The sequence below is a fragment of the Pan paniscus genome, chromosome 1 (assembly GCF_029289425.2).
Source record: "Pan paniscus chromosome 1, NHGRI_mPanPan1-v2.0_pri, whole genome shotgun sequence".
NCBI lineage: Eukaryota > Metazoa > Chordata > Mammalia > Primates > Hominidae > Pan > Pan paniscus.
The window spans coordinates 117,248,237-117,268,985 of record NC_073249.2 but is presented as its reverse complement, the minus strand read 5'-3'; the positions used below and the strand labels follow the sequence as shown (position 1 = coordinate 117,268,985).

The window sequence follows — 20,749 nt, the reverse complement described above, 5'->3', positions numbered from 1 at the left end:
AGGGACAAAGAACAGCTGGTTTGCCTGGGCCTGAGGCTTTGGGATGGAGTGGTAGGAAATAAATTTGGAAAGAGTCATTGGAACCAGGTCCTAGAGGAATTTGCTAGGCCAAAGAGTTTGAACTTGAACCAGAAAGATGAAATGTGAGGCTGGGGTGGATCCCATGGGGCCAGCCAGGTAGCCCTTGGCTGCTTCTTCCCTGCCTTTCCAGTTAAGGAGCCATTCCCTGCAATGGCCAGCAGGGGGCAGAACAAGCTCACGTTCCCTTAGCCCAGGCCTTCCTGTCAGGGCTCAGTGTCCAGGGAGAGACCTGGGGTGGGTGTCCCTTGGAGAGTGGGGAGGAGCACCAGGCACAGAGGAAACAGGCCAGCTGTGCATAGATGGGGGACCCGGGGAGGCTGGCTAGTCTGTGGCCATTGAAGCTGCGTGGTCTGGTGACCTGACCTGGACAGCCCTGGGGTGAGCATCCACCCTTCCTGGGCCTAGGCTCCCTGGCACTAGCACAGCTTTCCAACTGTGCCCCCTTGTCTTTGCTTTCCCCAGCTTCTCCTTCCCAGTAGAAGAACCCTCGTTCCCATGAGGTGTCTGAATTGGGCCTCCCGGCTCCCCAGCTCCTTTAGAATCAAACCAAATCCAGGAATGTGGCTAAAGAGAGTCTCTTTCCTCTGCTCAGTCCCTTCCCTGGAGAGGATGAGGGAAGGTTTTCGGGCTGATGACAAGGTATGCATGTGGGTGTTTGACTAGCATTATTCAGCAGCTTCTGTGCTAAGGACAGGGACACGAAGACAGAAGTGCATTAGGCCAAGGCACCATTACACTCAGGGTCCCCAGCCCGCAGAGTAAACAACTCCGTGACTCAGCTGGCAATGGCTGGAAGGTGCTATGAACACAGTGCCGTGGACGCCCCGAAGAGGAGAGAACACCCCTGCACAGTGAGGGCTGCAGAAGCTTTGACGAAGCTGCTACTGGATCTAGGCCTTGAAACATGGGTAGGATTTTACCAGATGGGGAAGAAGAAGGGGCATCTCCATTCCGGAACCAGCATGAGCAAAGGCACAGGAGTGGGGCTGTGTTTAGACAATATCGGTGAACAGATACAGTTCTATATGCTTTTCCATGACCACTTGTTATATGACAAACATTGTGCTATGATATTTATATTATTTCCAAATTTCAAATCAACCCTTAAGGTGCTATGATCCCCTCTTTACAGATAAAGCATCTGAGGGTCAGAGAAGTGGCATGAGAGCCCCGGTAAGGAGCATAGGAGCTGACATGCTAGTCCCGGTCCCTGTGACTCCACTCTGCCTCCGTAAGATGGAAGTTAAGGAGTGTGCATGGCAGGGGTGGATGGGAAGGGCTGATGGTGCCACAAAGACCAGCAAAGTCCTTCTCTCCCAGGGGACGCTACCCTTGGCCCCAGCATCTCTGGCCAGACTGTAAGATCTTCTGGTCAGAAACCTTTTCTCAAACAGCTATTTGCCTTTTCACTTTTCCTTTTCCTTTTAGGAAGCAGTTCTTGTGCAAATTTCATTCTTGCGGGTCATAGATTTTGTCTGGGCCTGGGTCACAGACAGAGAAGGAGGGGCCCTGAAATAGGGTGAAAGGAGGAGGGGCTGGGCCAGATCCCCAGGGGGCATCAACTTGCCCTTGCAAGCCTTGTGCTGGTATTTAAAGGTTGGCTTCCGGCCAGGTGCAATGGCTTACGCCTATAATCCCAGCATTTTGGGAGGCTGAGGCAGGAGGATTGTTTGAGGTCAAGAGTTTGAGACCAGCCTGGGCAACAAAGTGAGACCCTGTATCTACAAAAAGAAAAAAAATTAGCGGGACGTGGTGGCGCATGCTTGTAGTCCCAGCTACTCAGGAGGGTGAGGTGGGAGGATTGCTTGAGCCCAGGAGTTTGAGGCTGCAGTGAGCTGTGATCATGCCACTGCACTCCAGCCTGGGGGACAGCAAAAGACCCTGTCTCTAAAACAAATACATAAATAAAAACAAAGTTTGGCTTCTTTTCCCAGTCTCCATTTGTCTCCTCTGTCTGGATGGGATGGAGTAGCTGAGAGGGCAGACCTCCTGCCACGAACTTCCTCTTCCAGGTGGAAGAGAGGCCTGCTCCTCCAGGGCTCCCCTTCTCTGAACCACCTCCCTTCCTGGTCTCAGTAAAGCCATTCCCACATCTTCCAGTGGTCCCTGCGTTAGTCTGTTCAGGCTGCTATAGCGAAATAGCATAGACTGGGGAGTATATAAACAACAGAAATTTGTTTCTCACAGTTCTGGAGGCTGGGAGGTCCAAAATGAAGATACCTGTAGATCTGGAGTCTGGTGGGGGCTTACTGTCTAGTTCATAGAAGGCACCTTCTCACTGTGTCCTCACATGGTAGAAGGGCAACACAGCTCTCTGGCATCTCTTTAATAAGGGCACTAATCCATTTTATCAGAGCACTTACTCACCTCACAAAGGTCCCATCCCTAATACCATCGCCTTGGGGTTAAGGTTTTTTTTTTTTTTTTGAGACAGAGTCTTGCTGTGTCGCCCAGGCTGGAGTGCAGTGGTGTGATCTCAGCTCACTGAAAGCTCCGCCTCACGGGTTCCCGCCATTCTCCTGCCTCAGCCTCCCGAGTAGCTGGGACTACAGGTGCCCGCCACCACACCCGGCTAATAGAGACGGGGTTTCACCGTGTTAGCCAGGATGGGGGGTTAAGGTTTTAACATATGAATTTTGGGGAGACACAAACATTCAGACCATAGACTTCTGCTCTGGCCCACCAAAATTTATGTCCTTCTCACATGAAAAGTATATTGATTTCATTTCAATAGTCCCAAATGTCTTACTCATTCTAGCATCAACTTTAAAGTTTAAATCCAAAGTCTCATGTAACTATCAAATAAAACAGATATAAGTGAGACTCAAGGTATTTGTCTCCAGCTATGAACCTGTGAAATCAAGCAAGTTATGTGCACTCAAAATACAATGGGGGAGACGGGTGGAGGATAGACATTCCCATTCCGAAAGGGAGCAATAGGAAGGAAAGAAGGGATACCAGGTCCCAACCAAATCCAAAACCCAACAGGGCAAACAACATGAAATATCAAGGCTGGAGAATATTCTCTGGCTGATGCTCTGCCCTCTGGACACTGGGGTGGGGGTTGGGCCCTCAGAGCTCCAGGTGGCCCTGCCCCCATAGCTTTGCTGGGCACTGCCTATGTTCCATCTCTCACAGGTTGTAGTTGGGTGCCTGTGGCTCTCTCAGGCTGGAATTGCACGCTGGTGGGTTTACGGTCTGGGATCTTGGTGTTGGCCCACCCCCATGGCTCTATTAGGTATTGCCCTGTTGGGGACTCTCTGTAGAGGTCCCACCCTTGCCATAACTCTCTGCCTGGTCACATAACTGAGGCTCCTAGTGGCTCCATTCTTCAGGATCTAGGTGAAGGTAGCCACGCCCCCACAGCTCATGCACATTGACAGGGATGGCACTTCATGGAGCTGCCAAGGTTTATCACCTGTGCCCTGCAGAGGGGTGGCCACCTTAGCTTGTGTTGTACCTAGGCCCACTAGAGCCATACGTGGGGTGGCCAACGAGTACTCTGCCAAAGTGCGGGGAGTGGAGCCTTGAAATCTTTCTGTCCCCCAAGCCCTTGCACTCTGGGCCTGTGATGGGAGGAGCAATTCTGATAATCTCCAAAATATTTTTGGGGACAGCCTTCCATTGCCTTCATCAATAGCACCTGGCTTCCCTTGAGATGGCCTATCCGTACCAATCCCTTTCTCAAATCACTGTGGAGCCACATTCTTGGTGTTTTCTATGAACACACTTTCACATTCTTTTCAATATGGATAGGTTGAGAATTTTCCAAAATTTTAAATTCTGCTTCCCTTTTGATTAGCAATTCTATCTTCAGATCATCTCTCTCTTCTCAAATGTTACTATAAGCACTCAAGAGAAGCCAAGCTGCACCTTCAACACTGCTTAGAAATTTATTCATTCAAATATCCCATTACATCATTTACAAATTCTACCTTCCACAAAACACCATGACACAAACTTAATGCAGCCAAGTTCTTTACTACTTTCTAATAAGTGTTGTTTTTCCTCTAGTTTTGAGTAAAACATTCCTCATTTCTGAGACCTTATCAGAATGGCTTTTACCATCCATATTTCCACCAATAGCCTGTTCATGACCACTTAGGTAACCTCTAAGAAGACTGAGGCTTTCTCTACAACTCTCCACACCAGAACTGCTCTTAACAGTCCATTCATGGCAATGGTTAGGCTTTTTCTAGGATGCACTTCCAAACTCTTTCAGCTCTACCCATTATCTAGTTCCAAAGCCACTTCCACATTTTAGGTATTTGTTACAGTAGCATCCCACTCCTGGTACTAATTTTCTGTTTTAGTCCATTCAGGCTGCTATAACAAAATGCTATAGACTAGGTAGCTCATAAACCACAGAATTTATTTCACAATCCTGGAGGCTAGGAAGTCCACAATTAAGGCACTGGCAGATTTGGTGTCTGGTGAGGGAATGCTTTCTTGTTCATAGTTGGTACCTTCTCGGTGTGTTCTCACATGGTCAAAGGGCAAGACAGCACTCTGAGGTCTCTTTTATATGGTCACTAATCACCTCACCAAGGCCCCACCACCTAATGCCATCATCTTGGGCACTGGGAATTTAACATATGGATTCTGGGGGTAGGAGGACACAAACATTTAAACCAAAGCTGACTCCTTCTCAGCAATCATCCAGTCCTTTTAAATTGGGACACTAACCTTTTTCTTGCCAGCAATCATTTTAAAAAATCAATTTAAAATAATAAAAATTATAGTAAATACCATAATAGCAGAGAAGGATATGTAAAAATTAAAAATGTTCTACCCATCACCCTTTTCCTTTGCCTCATCTTATTCCCCAAGGAACCACTCTTAACAATTTCTTATTTATCCCTAAGATATTTCTATGTATATAGACAAGCACATATAGCTACAAGTCATTATATGTGCTTTGTAAAAAATATATACAAATGGGATCATATCATAACAATAATGTAACCGTATTATTTTGCAGCTTGCTTTTTTCACTTAATGTCAGATCTTGGACTCTTTTTCATGTCGATATCTGTAGATCTACTCATTTTTTTTGTAGTGACTATAAAAAGTTCATTGTAAAGATGTGACTGACCAGTTCCTTTTTTAATGGAGATTTATGCTGCTTAGGTTTTGCTAAGGCAAACAGTTCTAAGATGAACAACTATGTTTGTAAATTAATTGCCAGCTGACTAATAATGTGTGTGTTTAAAATGTGAACATGTGTCCCCAGATTGCCTTTCGAAAACACTACAACAATTTATAGTCCCACTAATAGTGTATGAAAATGCCCATTTCCTTATATTTGCACCAACACTGATACTATCAAACTTTTAAATCTTTGCTAATTTGACAGATGAAAAATGGTAAAAATTTAAAAATTTTGAAAATTTAAATGTCTTTAAAAGTAAGGCTGAGCATTTAAAAAAATATATCTTGGCTATTTAAACTTCTTTTTCTTTCTTTTTTGTGAATCCCATGTGTAGAGGGATTTTTTGAGACGGCTATTCTTTTTCTCATTGATTTGTAGAAGCTCTTTGTGTATTAAGGAAATGTGTCTAAAATTCATTTTCTTAGTTCTTTCACTACAAATTCTATGTTTGAAAAGGTTTTGTTAAATAGCAGTTGCCAAGTTACTAGTTCTTTTTCTGTTTTCTCCATCTGACCCATGTATACTTAACCTCAAATATTTATCTGTACAGATAGCCAATGTTTCTGCATTGAGTTAATGTAATTCCAGCCAAAAGCAAAGCATTGGAATTTTTGTTAATCCCAGAAATCTCACCATGGCTAAATGTAGAGTATCCATTGGTTTTCTGAAATATTTTAAGTGGTTCAAGGAACCCTGGAGGCCTGGGGCCCTGGATGGGAGCCACAGCCTCTGATTTAGCCCTTTAGCTAGCACTTCCTTGGGCCAGCCCAGCTCACTCAAGCCAGCAGTGTGGTCAGCACCTGTGTGCACCCCTCTGGCCAGCTGTGGATTCTTCTGTTCTGGTGAATGGGCTGGGTGTTTGCATATTTTCCCCTTTGTTTATAGGCACTTATAGATGTGAGTCCTTTTTCCCTTTAGCAGATGGTCCCTGAGGCAGGACTGAACCTGCCCTAGGCCAGCCCCAGTGGGACTTTACTGGGGGTTAAGGAGGAGATGGAGGAGTGCGGTGTGGGGCGGACCGAATGGGGCTCACCCTTAGAGCCTCCCAGCTGGCCCCCACCCCCACTGCCCATCCTTCAGCCTCCCTACTTCCTTGAAGAAATGTTGCCAGACCCATGTCCTATTCCCTTAAGGGTAGGTGTGGGCCTCCGGGCAGGTTGGGAGGGGGTTTGCAGAGCCCCAAATTGGAGAGTGGAAGGCTGGACACCACTCTCCAAATATGGGCCTGTGTGTCCTAAGTAGGAGTTAGAGGCATAGATGGGTGGTGGGGAGGGGGTGTCCTGGGAAGGGGAGGTAGCTTTCAGGCTTCTGGAAACTCACCCCCCAATCTAAAGGCAGCTTCACTTTGTTCGGGATTGTGTGGGGGGTGAGGGTGGTAGTGCTGAGCTTGCAGGTGTTGGGGTGGGAGAAGAAGAGAGGCCGGAAACCTGCCCCTGATTCCTGACCTGTCTGAGCCTCTGCAGCTGACTTAGAGGCTTCCGGGTTTGTTTGTTGTTTTAACCCAGGGCTGACTTTTAAGAGACTGCCACATTCCTAAGGGATTGGCAAGTGAAGGTGATGAATAGGGTTGGCAGGAGGCAGAGTCTGAGGAAGTCAACAAGAACTCCAAGTTGACACCCGGGAGTCCAGGTTCCCAGTGCTGTGGCCAGGCGTCCTGTCGGAGGACTGGTACCCCTGCTGACCCTGGTGGGTGGGGAAGGAGACCTTGGGCTCTGAAAAATCCCCTTTCTCTTCCCATGAATGTCCCCCAGCCTTCCTGGGCTGCTCTGTGGGCATTAGGGTTGGCCCTGTTCTTTGCCTCGGGTCACAGCTCTCCTGCCCCACTGGGGCGACCCAAGCCTGGGAGTGGGCACAGCAAGGGTAAGGGCTGAGGCTGGCAGACCTGGGTCTGTCCCCTGGAAATATGCCTCGGTGGCAAATGACTCCCCAGAGATGCCTGAGCTTTTTCTTTTCTTTCTTTCTTTTTTTCTTTGCTTTGTAATTAGTATATTAAGGAGACAATACATTTCAAGAATTACTTAAATTCTGATACCCAGATTTAAGCATGTGAACATATGATGAGACCTTTAAACATACAATTAAAGCTATTCATCAGAATTTGTTATACTACCAACATTACAGTTACTTTGGAGCGTAAGTCAAATGGTTTAAAGTAATCCTGTAACATACCTAAGGAACACCTTCCTATATTACGCCTGCAAATTCCTTCTCCATGTAAAGGTCTTTTCACTTTAATTTCTACGTTACTTTTTCTTTAAAGCGGGGCTGGTGAGATGACATAGACTGTACCTGCTCTGACTTCCATGAAACCTTATTTCATTGACTCCATCTGCCCCGCCTGAGCCCAAATGGAGTCTCTGAGGAGGGAGCGAGAAAGAGCTGCTCATTCTTCCAAATGTTCTGCTTTGGTCTGCAGGAAAATTATCTCACCAAATATACAAATCTATCTTGACAATGCAATTGAATGGCTCTCCCATGTACAGTGCGATGCAATAGGTGTATTACTCCCGTTTCCTCTATCCCGGGCCCCGGCAAAACCATCACAGCCAGACCGAGGGGACACCAGTCCTGACATTTGGGACATGGTAGTGAAGAATGGGGCTTCTGAGCCAAGCAGATGAAGGGCAGACTTGGCCACACACAGGAGCTGACTTCGTGGACTCGTTCCCCATCTGTAAGTGGGAACCACTCTGCTCAGGCTGCCACAGAGAAGAAGTCCCAGCAGGTGCATGAGTGCTCCGCAGGGTGCTGCAGTCGGGAGCGGCTGAGTCCCTACGCTCTTACTCTCCTGGAGGCCCTTCTCTCACCTTCTCTGGGAGCTAGGTCCTTCCAGCCAGCCCTGAACATCAGGCCCCTCTAGATATGACTTGGCTGACCTTTTTTCCCCTCCATAAAATACTTGGGTCTTGAAGTCCCTTTCAGCTCTGAAGTTTGATCACTGACTCAGGCCTGGGTTTTCCAGCTTCATAATTTTGCAGGCTGGGTTCAGGGAGTAGGCTTGTGCCAAGAAACTCAGGACACAGTTGTCTCAGTGGGAGAGGGGTCAGGAAAGGCTTGGAACATGGAAGAGGCATGGGCTTCCTGCTGGGAGTGAGCGAGAGGGAGGTGCTTGATGGTAGTTGACCTGGTGTGTGTGTGTGTGTGTGTGTGTGTGTATGAAGTGAGAAGTAGTCTCTCAAAATAACATTTGTCCCGTTTTCTCATTTTTCTAGAGCTGGCGGGATTGAAGCAGGGTTTGTCTTAGGACTGCCAGGAACATGTGTGTGTGTGTGTGTGTGTGTGTGCGCTGAGGGTAGATGTGACAAAATGTAGCCCTTGAGAAGGCCATAAAACAAAGGCTTCTCAATTTCTCTGGGGTTATTTAGGGATATTTTATGCCTCTGCCATCCACAAAACCAAGGGCTTCTATTTAATTCATTCTTTCAAGGAATGTATTGAGCTGGGCCCAGGAGGCTGTACTCTACGTCCAGAGGCTGGCCCTATGCTGGGTACCAGAGATAAAGGAAGAATAAGATGTGATTCCATGCTCTCCTGAGCCCACTGCCCCGTGGCACAATGCAGAGTGTGGGGAGCCCCATGCCTGTGTGGCTGTGGGGTTGGGGGCTGTGGTGGCCCAGAGAGGAGCTGCAGGAGGCTCCACTGCCAAGGAGGGCTTGAGCCTGCACCAAAGACCAGGTAGGCACCAGTGCAGTCCCCACAGTGGGGACAGGCACCACAAGCCATGGTGCTGCTAGTGCAAACACTCAGAGGCATGGAAGAACACAGGTGATTGGAGAACCACATGTAGCATGGGGTAGCCAGAACCTTGGGGACAAGGACAGTGGGGACAGATAAGAAGCTTATCCTGAGGCTCACGTCACCGAGGCCTTGGGGGCCTGACTGAGGAGTTTGGATTTTAGCCTGTGGGCAGGGGTGCTAAACTCAATTGTCTGCAGGGACCAGAGTGGGAGGAGAGGCATGAAGATGCCAGTGCAGAAAGAGGTTGCCCTGGGGAAGGCAGGCCTTGTCCCCTCTGTTCAGTCATTGTCCCAGGTTGGGGGGCGGACCCAGAGTAATATATCATCTAACTAACTCTTACAGAGAAGCTGGCAATGTGGGTTTTTACAAGGGCACATTTATTTTTAAATGTTAGCAATTAATTCAAGTTTAATATATAATGAAACAAAACACATGGCTCAGGCCCATCAGGAAAGGTCTGGGTTCCTGATTTGGCGCCCAGGCCCCTGTGTGTGAAAGGTCTCGGTTCCTGATTTGGCGCCCAGGCCCCTGTGTGTGGCTGCTGCCTGTGACGGTGGGGGATATGCCCACAGCTTCCAAGTGGGAGTGGGTGGGTTAGAGTTTGCTTCCTGTGGTGGCGTTCTGAGGAAGCCTGTACAGACAGCTAGAGTGGACAGAGGTGGAGAGACCAGTACAGAAGTTATGGAAAAACCTCATTCTTCATTCATTCATTTAACAAATGTGCTGTGTGCCAGGCACTGTGCTAAGCAGGTGCTATTAAGGGACACCCAGCCTCTTTCCAACCCACAGATCAAGGTCTGGGCTAATTCTGCCATGCCTTCCCAGGCCTCCTGTCCTTTCTTCCCAGGCTCTGAGGCTACACTTCTCAGTCCCAGGCCAAATCTGCTCTCTGCAGGGCCTCCTGAACTCCAACACAGCCTTTTTTCTGGGTTTTGCGCCCGCTCCAGTCATGCTCTGTCCTCTTCTTCTCTGGTGTTTATTGCTCCTCACAGCTCTGCCCTCTGCACACCCATCCTTCAGTGCCTGGGTGTGGCAGAAGAGATCTCCTCCCCCCAGCTTTCCTGCTCTTGACATCAGCAGGAAATTCACAGAGCTTTTACTCTGGATCCAAACAAACACTCATGTGTTTGTGCATCTAGCTGAGAGCCCAACCTGGGTCTGGGCTGGCCTGGGAGCCCTGCGGGATACAAGGGTCCTTGTCCTCAAGGCACTCCCAGGTGGAGGGGAATAAGCCCTGTCTACCACCAAGAGCAAGACCACTCAATACCCAACGGATGGTCCCCATGAGCCAATGGCGGCTGTGGAAACATAGAGACCCAATTCTTAGTGCTGGGTGCTTAACTTTCATGGGCTCATGGGTGCTTCACCACCGCTCATTAAGGCCAGCTCTATTATGGTACTATTTCACATTTGAGGAGACTGAAGCTCAGAGAGTTGACTAAACTGTCTGAGATTGCTTAGCTGTCAGAGGCAGCACATTGGTTTGACCCTGGGGTGGTTGACTGCAAGCCCGCTTAGTGCATGGCCATTTCAGGAGTAGGATGTGAGAACTGGCAGGGATAGGGGGTGGTCGCTGGGGCACATCCCCAGTGGGCATCTTCCTGGACTTTCTCCAGGATGGGGAGTGATTCCACACAGGCTGACATGGGGTGTGATGGGCCTGGCTGCTGGCATGTGGCTCCCCGGCAATGCCCCCACCCTTTGCTGGTCTCTCACCCAGCCCTCTCTCTGGTCTCCGGTTCTGTGGCACGTGCCTCTCTTCTCCTAGTTTGTCCCTCCTCCTCCTCCTAGACAAAGGTAGCCTGATACTGTGAGTCAGGATGGATTGGGAGCCAGGGTCATTAACTCACCTGGGCCTGTCAAATGGGCGTAAGCACTGATTATCCTGCAGGGATCTGGTGGAACTCAAACCATTGAAGATTACAGAAGGAAACTACTATAAATATTTAGAGGCATGAGTCATTCATTCATTCAGCAAGTATTTATTGAGCGCATACTCTGTGGCAGGCCCTGCTCTGAATTTTAGGGATATTGTCCTGAGGAAGACAGCCTTAGCTCCTGCCCGCATGGGGCTTACAGTCTAGAGTGGGGTGGGGGGCAGACATTCAATAGCCATGCAGATGAACACATAGGTACAAAGCAAACTGTGTTCAACAAGATTGTCAACAGGGATGGAGCATGGGTCCACAGCCTTTCCTGATAAGTGGGATTTCAGCTGAAGGATGACAAGTCAGCCTGCACAGGGCAGGTCAGGGGCCCCCAGGGCGTGAGTGCAAAGCCCTCGAGTGGGGGACAAGCCAGAGGCTTGCGACAAGGCAGCATGAGCAGGGGCGGTGCGGGGGGAGGCTGGGGGCTGACTGGCCGGACTGGGCATGGCCTTGCAAAAGAGAGCTATTGAAGGATTTAGTTTAAGTGGCTTAACAAAAATAAACCTCTATCTCTTTGACCTGGGTCTCTAGAGCTTCTCCTGCCTCCTTTGCCCTCAGTATCCATTCTGTGTGATGAGAAGTTGGGCTTGGGGGAGGTCTCAGCCCCCACCCCCTTCTTGGGCAGAAGGGCAGCTGATTGAAAGCAGATGTCTCACCCTGTTGGGGCCCAGCCCGGCTCCCCAGTGCTGACCTCAGACCTGCACCGCTGGCATGTCCAGGCCGCAGACTCTCTGTCAGCAAAGCCGCATCCGTCCTGCAGAGAGACGGTCACTGTGGTTGCCCACACCCCCAACCCAGCAATTTCCCTACCACGGTGAGAAACCTCCCGTATTCTGGGGCTGGGGCCCAGCCTCCTCCTTCCAATTGCCTGGGGGAGGGAGAGACACCAATTAGGTTCTTGGAAAGGAAGTAGGTTAGAAGAGGTATCTGTCACCCCTGCCCAGTTCCTCGGCACACCTGCACCAGCACAGCGCCAAAGGAGGCCACCATTATCCTATTCAGCATGTCCTTGGCTCTGGGCTAAGTGCTTTATGTCTTCCCATTTAACCTTCACAAACAGCTCCATGAGGCCCAACCGTTAAGGCAGTGTGTGACTGAGGCTCAGAGAGGACACCTTGTCACACGGCTGGTAGGTGCAGAGCTGGGATCTGAGCCCAGGTCATCAGGTCTGAAGTCTGTGACCCCAGTGGTCCTCTGCAGGGGGCACTGGCTGTTGCTCCTGTGCCTCTCAGACACTCCATGTGCCTGTTGCACCTGAGGAAGCCCAGGTCAGCTCCAGGCTGCTCGTGCCTCCAGGGACCTGCATCTTGGCATAGGGCAGCAACATGGGCCCAGAGAGTGCTGGTGCGGCCTCTAGGTGGTGGCCTGGGCTCTGGACATTGTCAAGGGCAGTATGCTTGCTGTTGAATCAGTTTGGACCATGCCCAGGGGTCTCTTCGCAGAGGGAGTTACCATTTTAACTTTTGCCTTTGAACACCCCTGGGAACCACCCCCCATGCACCTGCCCTTTCGGGGCTGCTATGTCCATGAGGCCTCTGCTCCCCGGCCCCCACCATGCACCTGGAGGCATTCAGCAGGCTCCACAGGTTTCCCAGAGATGCCTCTGGTGTCCTGCAGCAACCCTAGTGGCCACTTCCCTCACTGCCCCTTACTCTCAGGCCACCCTAGAACAGTACTCTCTTTCCTCTGCTCCTACAAGGCTGCTCCCAGCCCATCTGCAGACCTGTCTGCCTCACCCCTGGCCGTTTCCCTGGTCTACTTCCCCTTCTCTGCCCATCCCAGCATCTCTGCCTGATCCCACCCCCTCAGAGAGATCATTTTGCTCAGTCAGTCAGCAAGCATTTACTGAGCTGTAGAGACATCCTGGCTGAGAGCTCAGGCTCTGAGGCCTGACGCCTGGGGCTACAGAAATGAAACCCTCCCATCCCCTGCTCACCTCTGGTGCACCTGGAGCATAAAGAGAAAAGGCAAAGGCTCCACCGCTGGATGCTGGCTTCACTTTGGCTTCTCCCTGCTGCCTAGTTACTGACAAGAAAAAAAATACGGCAGGAAGCCCCATATAGACCATTTTTTCCCTCTGTTCTGTGCAAGAGTTACCTTGGTAGTCCTCAGGTGACTCAGCACTGGGGTTTACTATGGAGGGTGGGTCTGGGGGTGGCGAAGGGGAGCAGCTTTCTGGGGACTTTCAGACACAGGAGTAAGGAGGCCATTTGTGTTTTGGGGTCTGTAAAGAAGGAACCCCAACCCCAGTGTGGATCCTGGGGAAGGAAAAGGGACTCAGACTCTGACCGCAAGGGGTGGACCTAGAAGCCCCAGCAAACCGTCAGCCATCCTCTGCCATCCTTCAAGTCAGCCCCCAGAAGATGCATGTGGCCTGTGTGGTGCTCTGGTTGGCACAGGACACTCAGCCTTCTGACCACGTGGGAGCAGTTATCCACAGATGCCACCTCAGTGGGAACGGGTCAGCGTCCTGGTTCTCCTGGCCAAGGTGCAGAAGTTGGAGCCTCTACCTCCCCCTCCACTTTTTGAGTACATGAGACCTGGAGGTTCTTGGGCAATTTGAAAGGAGAGGAAGATTCCAGAGGAAGGTATGTTTTTCTTTCAAGTATAGTAAATTAGGTCTGGATGGTTTTAATTGAAATTATACAAATCGAAGAAATGCAATAGTATTTGTACCTCCAATATCTGCTATCACTCAGTGGTCACAAAAACATCAGTTCCTATTTATCAAAAGCTTATGGTATGCCAGGTCTCCCATTTACATTGTTTTATTTAATCTTCAGGACAAGGTAGGTACTTTCTGTCACCATTTTACAGATGAGAAAACTGAGGCTCTCTACAGAGAGGTTAACTAACTTTCCCAAAGTCACACAGATAGCAAAGCTGTGGATTGGGCTTATAACCCACATGTCTTTCACTCCAAAGTCCTTCAACCACAAGTTCCACTCTATTGCTCTGTCTGGGGGTTCCCTGAATCTGTGGGGACCCCAGAAGATATGGACCTGCAGGGAGAAGCCATGGGATCTGGAGGCCCAAGGCCTAAGGAGACCGTGGGGCCTCCTTCAGGTAACTGTCTTCGGCAGCAGCTGCATCCCATTACACTGTGGACAGCAGTCTTTAGAAAGCCACCTTCTCCTGGGCTGCAAAGGAACAGGGTGACCACAGCCTATGAACCCTTGGGGCCCCTTGAGTTCCCACTGCCTGCCCGGCAGGGTTTCACAAACGCATTGACGTTGACAGGGCAGCCTGTGTGGAGGGTGCAGGAAGCCCAGAGGCCTGTGGCTGCCAGCATTGCTCAGAGTTTCCGCTGAGCTCTTCCTGCAGGGCCCTTCTCAGGGCTCTGCTAGCCAGCGCCCCCTGTCTTGAGGCCTTCGTGGACCCCAGCTGGCTCTGAGACAAGCTCAACTGACTCCAGGGCCTCTGAAGGGCTAGGAAGGCCCCATTTTCTGGGTGCCGAGCCTTGGGTTAGCTTCAGAGGCCCTGGTGATAGCCTCAGGATGTCTGAAGGTTTCTTAGGATGAACGCCACCAGGTGGAACAGAGGCAGTGCTACTTCCAGTCAGAAGATCCAAGTTCCACTCTCAGATCCAACACTCGCTGGTTCTGCAACCTCAGGCGGGTGTCTTTCCCTCACTGAATTCCCTCCCCTATCTACCTCACAGGGCTGTTTAAAACCCTTGGCAACAGGAAAACACTCGGCCAGTATTGGTGGCCCTAGTAAGGCTGTGGGCTCACTGTGGGCCTGCCCCTAATTGGTCTTCCCACCTGGAAACTCAGCGAAGAGGCTGGACTTATGGGTTCCAGAAGAGGGGCAGGGCATTCCAGGAGGAGGGAGGGCTGATTCCAGGCACAGAGTTCAGAACACACAGGAAAGAATTGAGCTCTGTGCCAGAAACTGTTCTAAGCATTTTACACATAATAACTCATTTACCTCTCTCATCATTCCCATGAGGTAGGCATTACTTCACCCCATTTTACAGATGAGGCAATGGAGGCACAGAGGGGTAAAGTAACTTGCTCAAGATCCCATCGCTAGAAGTGGGGAGCCAAGATTTGGACCTGGGCAGTCTGGGAGGAGACCACCAGTGGAGGCAGCGGTGGTGGGACTGGAAAGGTTGGGAGAAACGCCAGGGACTGGGCCGCATCTGCCCTGCTCACTGCTGCAAGGCCAGCGCCCAGAGCAGTGCTTAGCACATAGTAAGTGTTCTTAGCCTGTTCCTGATACATGAGCTCTGCAGGTGTGGCTACCTTGCTTGTCTGGGGACGCTGACATTTCACACAACACAGAGAGGTTGGGGTTGCTGCCTCTGCCTTTGGGCTGAGATTCAGCCCTTTTCAGTGGGGCTATTGGACCCCTACAGTGGGAGGGCCCCTTGTAGGAAGGCAGAAATTTAAAATCGTTCCTTAATCTCCCTTTGGCCCCCTCCTGTTAGGGCCAGCCTCGCCTCCTGTACCTCCCTGGGGAGTGTTTTTAGCTCCCAGAACTTGGGATCCAGGTGGGCTGGGGGGCTGGGGGAATGCAGACAAACTTGGAGAAGCATGTTCGCTGCTGGCAGAGGCTGCTGAGAGACCAGCCTGTTTGCATGGCTGGAGCGCTGGGGGCTGGTGAGAAAGGAAGCTTCCTACTCTGCAGCACTCAGACCCCACTAGGAATGTGGCTTGGGGCCAGGATCCCTCTGGGCAAGAAAGGATGACTCAGCAGAAACAGCGTCCTGGCCCCACAGGACAACTGGAGCCGCTGCCCTGGGGGCTGGTGCCAAGTGGCAGAGCTGCTGAATTAATGACCCCTCCACCTCAGCTTCATCTCCACCCTCCTACACCTCATCCCCCACTCCCACTCTCCCAGGCCTCCTTTAGAAGCCGTTCTCTGGGCTGGGGTTTTAAGACTCTCAGAGTGGCAAGAACTGGCCCCCTCCAGAAACCTTCAGACGGAATTGGGAGGCGCCCTGAGGCTGGAATTGATAACTGGTGACGGGAGGCAGCCAGCCTTCGAGGACCCCCAGGCCTGCCAAGGGAGTCCAGCATGGAGTGAGGGGTGCGTGGGGCAGTGGCGGGAGCTGGCCTGGGCGGGGCCCTGGGGAATTCCAGCCCAGGAGAGCCAACTGGAAGCACATGTGTTTAGATGGGCATGGAACCCATAAAGCTGCTTCTTCTAGCCCAGCTTCCCAAGGATTAAAGATCTCAGGAATCCTGGGAAATCTGTCTCCTTGTCACCAGAGGCCCCTCAGGACACAGGCTCCCGCCCCACTTGCACCTCAGGTCCTGAGCAGAAGTGGATGATGATGGTCGTGGTGAAAATGTGGATCTTGTGAGAGTCGGGCTGCAGCTGCTAGCGTTGTTTCCCACACATCCTGCTGACCGCTGGTACCTGTTTAATCCCAGGTGTTCCCCAGGGCAGCTTTATCAGGTGGATAGGTACCAGTATTACCCTCATTTTCTGCAGAGGAAACTGCCTTGCAGGAAGGTAAGTAGCTTGTCCAAGTTCACTTTGGTTGTGGCAGAACACATTTCCAAGACTGGGATCTTAAATGCTCTGCTTGATCCTCTACCCCTTGGAGGAAGGAAAAAGGGTAGAGTTCCTGTGGCTCTGTCCCCTCCCCTGGGTGCCACACAGTGACTGAGGGTCACCAGGGTCAGCCCATGGAAACGCTGACCCTTTCTAGGAGGCATTGCAACATCCAGCAGTTTCCTGCGCAACTATCATAGGGGGCTTGGGTCTGGTGAGCAGTGAAGATCCTGAGATTTGGGGCTAGAAGGCATGAGCCTGTCTCCTGACTTACTAGCTGTGTGACTTTGACGCTTAGCTTTGTCTCCCGGGATCTTGGTTCCCTCACCTATAAAATGGGAGAGAAGAATACAAAAATTTTCTCTCCATGACCTGCCCCAGGGAGATCAAATGTAGACCCTAAGTCCGCTGCAGCCAGGGGGCCTAAGCAGACGGAAAGCAGTGGTGGGTGGCGAGGGTTGAGAGGGGAGGAGATCAGGGACAGGGGGCAGGAAGGGAGTGTCGGGGGCTGGTATCACACTACTAGGCTCCCAGGTCTGGAGAGAGGCCAGCAGAGATCAGGATTTCCTTTCATAACAGATTATGGAACAGCTACTTTGCACTAATCCATCTGCCTGATAGAGATCATCTGGGGGTGACCCAGCAGCCTTTGGTGAAGACACAGAACAGAACGGCTGCATCTTCCCAGGAAAATCCCATGGGCAAAACGACTCTAGGTGCCAGATAACAGCCAGTTTTTTGCAAGTGCCGGTTTGCTGACTTCCTTCTGTCCTGCTCTAACCTGGCTTCTGTTAGTTGACTGGTTCCTGTTGCCTCAGCAACAAAGCAATAATGGAGGTGGGTGTGAATGGCTATGTTAAATCACTTAATTATTGCAAACAGGCACTCTGCCAAACGGGGGTGGTTACAGCTATGTTAGACTTAGTCACTGCCTGCAACTAAATGTAGCTGAGATGGTCGTAAATATGCACGAAATAATAGACCACCAACAAATACATCTTGGTTGACTAAACAACCTTTGGAATTATGAAGACATTAGACTACATCCATTACAGTTGTATCGCTGAGTCCATTTGATTATATTCAAAACCTTTGCAAACCAGTAATCTACATAGGATGTGGATGGCGAGGCTACCTCAGTTACCCAATCCTCAACTCTATAAGGTTTTATCAATAACAGCAGGTCTGTTCCGTTTAGGCTGTTATTATGGCTCTCTCCTGGAACATCCTGTAGTGGTTGTTTTTTGGAAACATCATTTGGTTCATAATCTCTTAGCAACAGGACTTTGAGGGCTAACGGCCGACGTATAAGCCCAGCAAGATGATTGTGACTCGTGGGTAGGCAAACCCACAGCAGCCAAGTCCAAGCACTCTCTGATTATGGGTTTAATTGTTTTAGGTCATTGAACGTCATGGGCACCCACTGCGGGTCAAACTGGCTTTGTTATCTGCCAGTGAGCATTTGCCAAGGCAGCCACACACCCAGGGCCCGAGGAGAACTTCCAGAGTCACCGAGTGCCCCAGGCGTCCAGCTTGGTCTTTTGGCTGCAGACCCTGGAGTGCCTGATGGGGAAGAGGAAGAAAGGAAGGAGGATTTACCTCACTCTGTGTGTGCCTGGCACTTCACCTCATCGTATCCTCACAGCCCCCTGTGCAGCAGTGTTAGGACTGTCTTGCCAGGCTGCAGATGAGGAGGCAGCCGCTCAGACCGGGGAGTCACTGGCTGCGCTCACAGGTGCTCACAGGCTGGCAGAGGCAGGATTCTGATCCAGGTCCTCCCGAGCTCACAGCCTCTGCTCTTTCTGCTCTTTCCATGCAAACACCCACGCCTATGGGGACAGCTGGGTCTTTCCTGGATGTTTGGTCTCCATAAGATTCTGTTCCAGAGTGGAGCATGTGAGGGTCATTGCCACAGACCCATTCAACATGTCAGAGGCCACGCAAACAGTGTATACATCTGGCGCCACTGAGCCCAGCACTCACAGGCAGCCTGGGGCCTGCCTGCCTGCTCTCAGAGTTTGCAATTCCCTTTTTATTTGAGTTCTCTCTGGTCCCTCCCAGAGATTGAGACTGTAGTTTGCCATCTGTATTTAGTAGGAATTTAAAGTTTTAAACATAGCTACCACTTTTTACTATGAGCTGAGCACATACACACCGCTATTTACTTCTTAAAACCTTGTAAAGATGTGATACTGTTGTCCCTGTTTACAGATCAGGAAATTGAGGGTCAGAGTGGTTGGATGATTTGCTCTAAGTCACAGAAAACAGGTTTATTTTTTATTTTTTATTTTTTTTTTGAGAAGGAGTCTCACTCTGTCGCCCAGGTTAGAGTGCAGTGGCGCGATCTCGGCTCACTGCAAGCTGTGCCTCCCGGGTTCACGCCATTCTCCTGCCTCAGCCTCCCGAGTAGCTGGGACTACAAGCGCCCGCCACCATGCCCGGCTAATGTTTTTTGGATTTTTAGTAGAGACGGGGTTTCACCGTGTTAGCCAGGATTGTCTCGATCTCCTGACCTCGTGATCTGCCCACCTCGGCCTCCCAAAGTGCTGGGATTACAGGCATGAGCCACAGTGCCCGGCCTGGAAACAGGTTCTTATTGTGATACCCACAGCCCATCATCTGCCCTGCCCTGCTGCTCCATTACTCCTGAGCGGAGGTGGACGCCCGGAGAAATATGCAGTTTTGTGCTTTGGGTCCCTGCACTCACAGGGGCCTCTTCCAAGGCCCTAGAAATCTATTCAGATGGTCACATATCTTTGTAAAATTTGCAAAGGTAAGATATTTTTTATCTTCTTTTTATAAAGGAGCATCTCGCATCCCCTCATTGTATAAACCTCAGTTTCCACAGAACCTAGATCCAACCTGCTAGTGAGTATATACCTTGAACATTGTACCTAAGAATTTACTCTTCCTTCTAGTCACCACCACTTAAGTTTTTCTCCTTGGCACTTTTCATGAATACACTATATACTTTATGTATTAACCTTATTTATTGCAGTTTTTTTTTTTTTTTTTTTTTTGAGACAGCGTCTCGCACTGTTACCTGGGTTGGAGTGCAGTGGCGCGATCTCGGCTCACTGCAACCTCTGCCTCCCAGGTTCTCATCCCTCAGCCTCCTGAGTAGCTGGGACTAAAAGCATGCACCACCACGCCTGGCTAATTTTTATATTTTTAGTAGAGACAGGGTTTTGCCATGTTGGCCAGGCTGATCTCGAACTCCTGACCTCAAGTGATCCATCCACCTTGGCCTCCCAAAGTGCTGGGATTACAGGCATGAGCCACCGCGCCCAGCCAATCTTATTTATTGTAGATTGTAGGCTCTACTCAACAAGCTTTTTTAGGTGAATGAATGCAGCCATCATCCTTTTACTTAAAAGAGTCCTGTATCATAGACAGAGCCATGATTATTTTCACATTCTAGACAAAGACGTGGAAGATGACATGCTCAAAGGCACCTACTAGCAAAGCTAATCCCTTTTCTATGTTCTGAGCTCCCTCTGAATTTGGCCACATCTCAGTTTCCTCTGGCCATGACATCATAATTTACTCATAGACTAGACATCAGCTCACTAGTGTTTCATCCTTGACTCTTCTCTTAACAAGTTTCTCTTTCCCTCCAAATTTTATCAACCACCTCCCAAATATCTCTTGAACTTTAGCACTTCTATCTCCATAGCCCCAACCCAGAGAAAGTGTCCAGTAGCCTCCTGACCCCAGCTTCTTCCCCTCACAGCCTCCCAAGGCTTATCTGATCGGACAATCTCCTGTTGGCATGGACCCATGGATCCTCATTTCTTAGAGACTGTATTTGAAGTCCTCAGCCCAGCCCACAAGGTCCACACTGAGTTTTGTTTTGTTTCAGTTTCTCAAATTCAGTATCTCCTTTCTGACTCAGAGCCTTTGTACATGCTGTGTCCCTTTCTGATGCCAGAACATTCTTGCCCTATCCTTTCCTCCGATCCTACTTAGTTTTTACTCACCCTTCTGGTCTCCAAGCTAGCATTACTTCCTCAGGGTTACCTTCCGTGTTCTCCCAGCTTGGGTCAGAGCCTCCGTGAATGATTTTTACAGCTCCTTATATATCTCTGCTTAGAACTGATTACAACTGTTATTAAACAACCGAACTGTTTGATCTGTTGTAGCAACCTCTCCCCTCCACCTTCGTCCTCAGCCAGGCATAAGCTCACAGAGGGCAGAGACTGCGTCTGCCTTGGTCCCTGCTATATCTTTGTTGTGTTTTTTTTGGCCTAAGGAATAAAGATGTTTATATGTGCCGGGTGCAGTGGCTCACGCCTGTAATCCCAACTCTTTGGGAGGCCAAGGCAGGTGGATCACCTGATGTCAG

The 20,749-nt window shown here is 50.1% G+C and overlaps 1 long non-coding RNA gene across 1 annotated transcript; it reads left to right on the top strand.

Moving 5' to 3' along the window:
* The first annotated feature begins 16,074 nt into the window (after positions 1-16,074).
* LOC134729536 (uncharacterized) lies at positions 16,075-20,584 on the top strand. The gene is made up of 3 exons (XR_010110736.1): positions 16,075-16,362; positions 16,984-17,241; positions 17,804-20,584. It is a non-coding gene; the product is annotated as an uncharacterized LOC134729536 (long non-coding RNA).
* Positions 20,585-20,749: the final 165 nt, after the last annotated feature.